This window comes from Pteropus vampyrus, unplaced genomic scaffold (assembly GCF_000151845.1).
Source record: "Pteropus vampyrus isolate Shadow unplaced genomic scaffold, Pvam_2.0 Scaffold5, whole genome shotgun sequence".
Taxonomy (NCBI): domain Eukaryota; kingdom Metazoa; phylum Chordata; class Mammalia; order Chiroptera; family Pteropodidae; genus Pteropus; species Pteropus vampyrus.
The window spans coordinates 16,454,557-16,462,781 of NW_011888786.1; the positions used below are offsets into that span (position 1 = coordinate 16,454,557).

General features: G+C 34.4%; 1 pseudogene; it reads right to left on the reverse strand.

The window, feature by feature from the left end:
- Positions 1-2,580: 2,580 nt before the first annotated feature.
- LOC105295762 lies at positions 2,581-3,217 on the reverse strand (annotated as a pseudogene).
- Positions 3,218-8,225: the final 5,008 nt, after the last annotated feature.

The following is an 8,225-nucleotide window of genomic DNA, read 5'->3' on the forward strand; positions in this document are numbered from 1 at the left end:
TAGAAATATACTTCCTTTAAATACAATAAGTGACTAGACGAAAAGGTGCAATTGGTTTTAAAGTATCTAAAACATTACTGATGGGTTGACCTGTAGTATACCTTTCATTTTCTTATTTATAATTCGTGTTACAAGTGTAGCAAACTTCGGAACTTTGAAAAATAAAACAATTCATTTAATATCACATGTACAAGTTAATTGTGCTGTAATTAAAGATGTTATCTTAACACTAAAGTTGGCATCCAAAACACTTCATTTACATAGAACAAAGGTTGTTTTTCCAATTTTTTAAAAAGTAGATAATCAGATTGTCGATTGCCTGTCATGTTATATTCTGAATTCATGTTGTTGAGAAATGTTTTATTAAGTGGTTTTACTCTCTTTCAAATAACAATAGTCAAAGAAATCTGAAATGTAAGATCGTGAGGAACACAATCCTCTTTCAATTGCACACAACAGAAAGCCTCGAGGGTCCTCAGCAGAAGGAAATGCCATAGCTCTTTTCAACAATGTTATTTATAGTGTTCTAGAGTGGATAATTTACTAGATTAAGTGGCAAGGCATTTTTATTTTCATTATATTGTTTTTTCACTTGTAAAATTATATCATTAGTTTCCAGATGTACATGGATCGTGTAAGAATATAAACTGGTTGAATTGTTTTTGTTTCTATTTTTGTGAAAAATGGCATAGGGATTTTGTTAGAAATTTCATTGAATCTATAGATTACTTTGTGTAGTATGGACATTTTAATATACTAAGTCTTCTAATCCCTGAACATGGATGTCTTTCCATTTGTTTATTTCTTGCTTTATTTCTTTTTCTAATATTTTATAGTTTTCAGTATACAAGTCTTCCACCTCCTTAGGTAAGTTTATTCCTAGATACTCTTTTCCTTTTGTTTGGCACTGTTGGTGGGAATGCAAATGGCGAAGCCACTACGGAAAACAGTATAGGGGTTCATCAAATTTTAAAAATAGAACTATCATATGATACAGCAAACCTACTTGTGGGTAATGATCCACAAGCATTGAAATGCACATCTTGCTACAATCATTTAACCTCAGCTTCTGATGTGGCTAACGAGACAGCCTCTCCGCAATCTTCAATTATGACTACCATGTTGCCTTCATCTAATACCTAGTGCAGAAACTCAGTGCATGGGAATTTTCCCATCTCCAACTCCCCGCAACCAAATTGAAAATAGGATTGACTTTTGCAAGGCTGAAGGTAAATAAGTAATGAAAAGGGACTATAACAAGCTACCTAAAAACTACTGCTGAGGCCAGACCTATCTTGGGGTCTCTTGCTAGATCAGTTCTTTGGTTTACATCAGCTCCGTGTAGTTTAGGGAAGATCACATTATCTTTCCCTTGACATCTAGAACCACTTATAATCTGGAAGACTTCCTCTCTGTTCTCCTTCTCCTGTTTCTACCCAGATCCAGGGAGCAAGCTTTCCCTCAGTTTTCAAAAAAGGGATCTTATTTGTCCAGGATGAGTGACAATGGGAACGTCAAATCCTTTAGAGAAAAACCATAGCAACCTAACTCACGGGGTTGTTCTCTGGCCCCATCATCCCTAAAGACAATAAAAAACAATAGTGGAACAGAAGCATACTGGGAAATAGGTCAGTCTTATCCACAGTCTTTTAATTCAGGTTTGAATGTTTATGATAGCCATGTTTATTTTGTATTATGCAAAGAAGTACTAAATAATGACAGTCATTTTGATATCTTCAGGTAGATTTAAATCTTTATAGTACTGAGTACACTAAGGTGAATAATATTAACTTAAAAAAAATAAAAGGCAAATTGACCAAGTTGAGGCCCATTTAGTTCAGGAGTTTATAAAGACCTAAAAGTTAAATATCCTATTTTCACAACCATGAGGTTTAGGGAGAAATATTATGTGGGCACAGTGAATAGGAAATACAAAAGTATTAAATTTGATCTTTAGGCACTTCATCTACATGACAAAAATCATATATGGCTTTTCTATTATTTAAATTCAATTATCTAGGAGGGATTCATTTTTTTTCTCTAAAATAATAACTCATGAAGCTTTTGTCATGTTAATTTCCCCCCCCAAAAATGATACCCTCAACATTTATCATGGTACTTGGCATTCACTAAACGTTTATTAAATGAATGCATGCAAAGTACTTCTTTCAAAATTATAAATGTTACTGACCACACCCATAGCTTTCTATCTAATTAAAGTATCATAATGTGGGGTGTGGAGAAGTACGATGTTCTTTCCTGATGGTAATTTCAAACATGACCTTCCTGAAAGATTTAAGAAAATATTTCTTAAGACTATGTTTTTTAATTTGTTCTAAACTCTATTTTTAATAACTTCCTTATATTCACTTAGAGTCTCTACACTCTTAGATACTTAAGTGGCTTTAGATTAAGATGATAGTTGGACATAAGCAAAGTGAAACTTTTGTAGCTCCTCTGTTACCCCACGGTAAAATCTTCCTCCATCTGCAAGGTCTACTTTACGTCTCTTCTGGGTTGGTAGTATTTTTTGTCCTAAATTGTTTATTAGGAAAGAATTTTACAAATATTATATTAGAGTTAACGGTGTAGCTGGAGAGCATTGCTCCTTCTCCAAGCTACACCGCAAGAGCCACCAATAGGATGGTGGAACTTGTGACCCTTTCCAAGGCCACGGCTCTCGCAGCATGCAGACGTCAGTCTTCGCATCTCTCTGTGCTTGTGGACGGGTTTGGTGATCCACTCGGTGTCAGGATTCCATCTGATAACTTTATGGAATAGGTCAATGAGGATAGCCTCAAAGAATTTTTATGTGGAATCTTCACCAAGCCAGTAAGAATTTGGGACTGTGAGAGCCCCACAGTGGCATCCTGCTCACTCCTCGGCAACAGACCGAAGGCTTCCAGCAAACTTTAGCTGGTTAACACCGTGGAGAGGCATGCCGTAGATCGCATCCTTAGGAACTTGGCATTTTTGCGTCCACCATGGCGCACACAAATCCTATGCATGACATAACCTTGCTTGGCCTTGTATCCCAGTCTGCGTGCTTTATAGGGCGGGTGGAACGGGGAACCTTGTGGAGTGCAGAGAGCTGACGGTACTGCCAGCAGCTCGCCCTGAGAAGAAAGCACACGACATCGGACTGCTTCTTCCTCCATAGCTCCTGGATGTACTTGTAAGCGCCCATCTAGGCTTACCTGATGGCTGAGGCCAGACGGAAAGGGGGTAATACTTTTTTTAATCTATCCTAAAAATGATCACATTATACTTGTATTATTATGCCTACCTGTCTGCCTTATTAGATTCTGAGCGCCCTGTAATTAAGCGCTTGTCTTCTTTGCTTTGGTAGCATCCAGGGTAGAGTTAACATATAGAAGATGCTTAACTGATGTTTGTAGAAAATAAAATAAATGAATGGATGAATGGATGGATGAATGAATGGAATCTTAATGAGGCAATAAATAAATAAATAATAAATGAGAGATATATTCAATTTTTCAGCAAGAGATTAAGAATTTTTTTTTTTTACTATCTAACCTTTTCCGATCTTTTACTCTTCCATTCCTATTTACAATCATTTAAAATTATGATCTCACATTAATTTCACTTTTCATCCTATGAGAAGACCTTCCAGGGAGTAATACCAGTTTTCAAGTGCATAGACTGAACTGATAGCTTTTACAAGAAAAAACACATAGTTTTGTTTTTGTTTTTTTGTTTTTTGTTTTTTTCCTATTGCAGGCATCAAGGACTTGGCAGAACCAACACAAAAAGGAAAAAAAAAATATATATATATATAATGAGCTTGAGTTTCTGCTTTTGTTTGCGAAATCCATATTTTCTATGCAGTGGTTGCCAGGAGACCTCTGAAGAGCTGAGAAGCATTAAAACTAATACATGTAACCTTCACAAGAGCCCTTCTCCAAGAATCTTTTCTTCCACACAAAGATATTATTAACTATATAGTTAATCTGAAATTACAAAGATTGCAATAGGAAAGATAACTGTCAGCATTTCAATTTCAGAAGTAACATTTCAATTTTCCTAGATTTAATCACATTATTTTAGGACCATATGGTGCATGAAGAATAAAGATGAAGATTAGCTGAAAAATTGCTGCTCCTTAGAATATAACTTAGGGACCATATTTGGGTAGTTTTTTTTTTTTCTAGAAATGTCCCCAATGATATATGCTGCATGTATGACTCTTATAGCTATAAAATTCCTAAATGTTAATTTTTATTGGTTAGGTAACATGACTTTTTTTAGAAATGAATGAGATATTACTACTCCATATTAAACATAAAACTTCTTAAGAGGAAAGTGTGTAAAGCAAAAATTACCATAAATAAAATTGATATTTAGGAAGCTTGTGATCTCATCTGCCAAGCCGGCGTTCAGACCTGAGGTGATGCTGGGAATGGAATGCCCACATGACGGGGTTGGGCACCTACATCAGTCTTCTCACTTTGTTTTCCTGGTAACTGTCTCCTGATATTTCCTTTGCTCCCCAATGATGATGCCAGCTGCTATTAATATGTAGCTTCTTTCATCCATCATCTGTGTGTTCTAAGATTCTCCAAAGATATGCCATGTCCAGTATAAATAAGGAGACAATCCCCTCTTCAATCTCTTTGAAATTTATCCTTTGTCAAGGAGACATAAAAGGGGTGCTGCTTGTGCCCCACAATCGGATTGCTATGTAGTTAAAGGAGCTCATGCATGTCCTTCCTATAGGCCTTTCTTCCTCAGGGTTCAGTTAGGAGACCATAGTAGTTTATCAGAGTTCTGATCTCTGAGATGAACACTGAGTACCATGAAATTCTTTCCCCCTTCTTTCACCCTACACTTTCTCCTTAATCTTATGGTCATTTACCTGAGCCTAGACTTAGGAGTCTTCCCAATAATAATAATATTGTATACTAATCTTGTGGCCATTGTTGATCAGTTGCTTCATTTGTACAATGAAGACATTAACCCAGCATTATTTGATATGCACAATTATTAGAAATCACTAAAGTCACCACAGATTAACATAAAGTATTGCATGAATCTGAAGTTTTTATTATTTTTCCATTTCCTGAGTGACAAAAGACATTTTAATAGACATGTATTGTGGAATATGCTTAGCTTATCTCAGGTGTCAACTGTGCCTGCAAACTATATTCAGAAGAATATAGAGGGTAATATGTGGAAATATGTATCAGAGTGTCTGGAATCAGAAAGTCTTTGTTAAAATATAAGTTCTATCACTTAAAAGCTTTGTAACTTCAGGCAATTTTCTTTCTGCATCTGCTTTTCAGTTTCATTATATGTAAAATGGTATAATAGTCAAGAGATTCTAGGGTCATTGAGAAGCTCACATGAGATTTTACTTAGAACAGTACCTGGTACAAAGAAGTGGTCAACGAATGTTAGTTGTTATTACCAGGCCATTGTGTTTTTGTTCTTTGATCCTGCCCAAGACAAGAGCTGACCAACCGAGATGTGTACATCTGAATAATTTGGACCATTCAAATCTCCACCTCTCTCTTTCCCTCTCTCTCTCTTTCTCTGGTATTCACACACATGTGTGAATGCTCAAGAATTTCATCTGAGAGGAAGGAGAGACTCAGAGGTGGGAGCTGACACCTGTCACAGAATTCTAGATGGAAGTTCAAAAAGCTCTGTTGAAGTCTCAAGAGCTCTCACCCCAAGAGCTTAAAAAATAAGATGGCTTATTTTTTCCTTGGCTCCAGTGGAATTTCTCCCAGTATGATTACATAAATTCTTTTTGGGGGAGTTGTGTTTAAACTAGCTCACTGAAGTTGCTCTTATTTGGAACTAAAAGAAACAATTCGTACAGATTACAGGCGTTATTTAATTGATTCAATAATTACTATGTATAGTTCATGGTACGACACATAGTTATAAGGCAGCCTTTTTTCCTCGTGAACTATTAATTAGTTCAATTTGAAATAGATACTACCAAAATTGTCCATGTTAGAATTATATTCTACTAAACACATGATGAAAACACTTGCCTTCTGGAAAACCAGAGGAACATTGGTAAAATATAAAAAAGAAATAAATAATAAAAACATAGCCCTTTTTTTCATAAGAAAGGCAATTAAATTAAAAATTTTAAATTAGCAATTATCTCCTAAAATAAAAGAATCAAACACCAAAACTGATTTTTAAAAATTACAGTTTGAATTTGAGATTGTACATTTTCCATGGCAACTTAGGTTTTTAAATTTTTCAGGAAAAAAATGGTTATTTACTTTTTTTATTCAAATGTTTTAGTTATAGAAGTCATTGATAATTTCTTTTTTATTTAGGCATAATTATGTTAGTGTCATCCTGATTTTTGTATATGTAGGTGATATCCTAAATATAAATTTTCTGGCATAAGTTTGTGAAGAATAAGATATTGCAGCATGACTGATTTAAGTAACATTAATCAATGTTTAAAATGTGCTACAACATTTTAATTTGTCAATATAATTTTATGTATAGATTTTCATTTTTGTGAAACAGAATTATATTAAACTGAAACACTTGTCAATGGAGAAATATATTCTTTTATGGGTTGGGAAAAAGGTTTCTTCTCAGTGTTTGCATATTTAGTAATATTCTTTCTATAAAACACATTTGATCAAAACAAAGAAGTATGTGTGGTTTCACCAGAGCCAATTCTAAACAGAAGAATCACCGCAAATCTAATTCCTTTCATTTGAATTATATTCAGAAGTATTTTAAAATAGCTTCATTTGTTGTAGAAATATAAGAAAAAAGAAGCTTCTTCCTTCCTCACTTCAGATGTACAGAACTTACAAATTAAACACACAGACACACACACACACAGACACACACACACACACACACACACACACATACACACACACATCCCTTTTGAAAAAGGATACAAAACAAAATAAAGGGAAAATATCAAATAATTTCCCTAAATAAAAGCAAGGAAGACTGATACCGGTAGTCTTTGTTCTCCAGAGATATACTTGTAGTTAATTAACTCAACCATGTTTGAATTGCATACTGTAATCCAGGTGCTGGGCTTGGCACTGGGAATACAAAGGAAAAAAGAGCATAATTGCTGCTGTTAATTCTTTTGTAAGAGATTTAAGGCAGCAAAGATCATTATTGACATTGTCAGAAAGATGCCATGAGAATAGCAAGAATTGATATCTAATAGTCTAGAAAGGGATGAAGCAAAACAATCAGGCAGATGAAATCCCAACTATTAAAGATAAATAATAATAATGTATTGTATATTTGAAAGTTGCTAAAAGAGTAAATCTTACATATTTTTATCACAAGAAATTATTGTAACTGTGTTTTGTGATGGATGTGAACTAAACTTATTGTACCCATCACTTCTTATACAAATATTGAATCATTATGTTGTACACCTGAAACTAACATATGTTAATTATATCTCAATTAAAAATAGCACTATTGAATATAAGAGGAAACTCTTCTATATCCTAGCCGCTTAAATTATGACTGCTTTCTGGTCAAATACAATGGTTACATTAATAATTCCAAGTCACCACGAAAAAAATTATTCTAAGTTATTGCCTAGTAGCTCCATTTTCTTTGAGATCATTCATTTAACTAATATTTACTGAGTGACTATTGGATGACAGGAACTGTTCTAGCAATGAGAATTAGCAGTAGACGAAACAGACAAAACCTCTGTAAGAGATTTAAGGCAGCAAATGTTCCAGTGCATTTAAGATATATATTTGCAAAAATGAAGTATCTGATAAGAAGTTAATATCCAAAATATATAAGCAACTCATACAGCTCAACATCAAAAAATTGCACTCTGATTAAAATATGGGCAAAGGACAGGAATAGATATTTCTCTAAAGAAGACAGATTGCCAAGAGACAAACGAAAAGATGCTCGACATGACTAATCATCAGGGAAATGCAAACCAAAGCCACAATAAAATATCACCTTACGCCTGTCAGAAAGGCTATTATCAAAAGACAACAAAGTGCAAATGTCAGCCAGGATATAGAGACAAGGCAAGCCTCGTGCACTATTGGTGGGGTTGTAAACTAATGCAGCCACAGTGAAAAACAGTGTGAAGTTTCCTCAAAAAATTAAAAATATAATTACCATATAACCTAGCAATTCCACTTCTGGGTATTCATCTAAGGAAATACAAATCACTAATTTGAGAAGGTATATGTTCATTGCAGCATTATTTACAATAG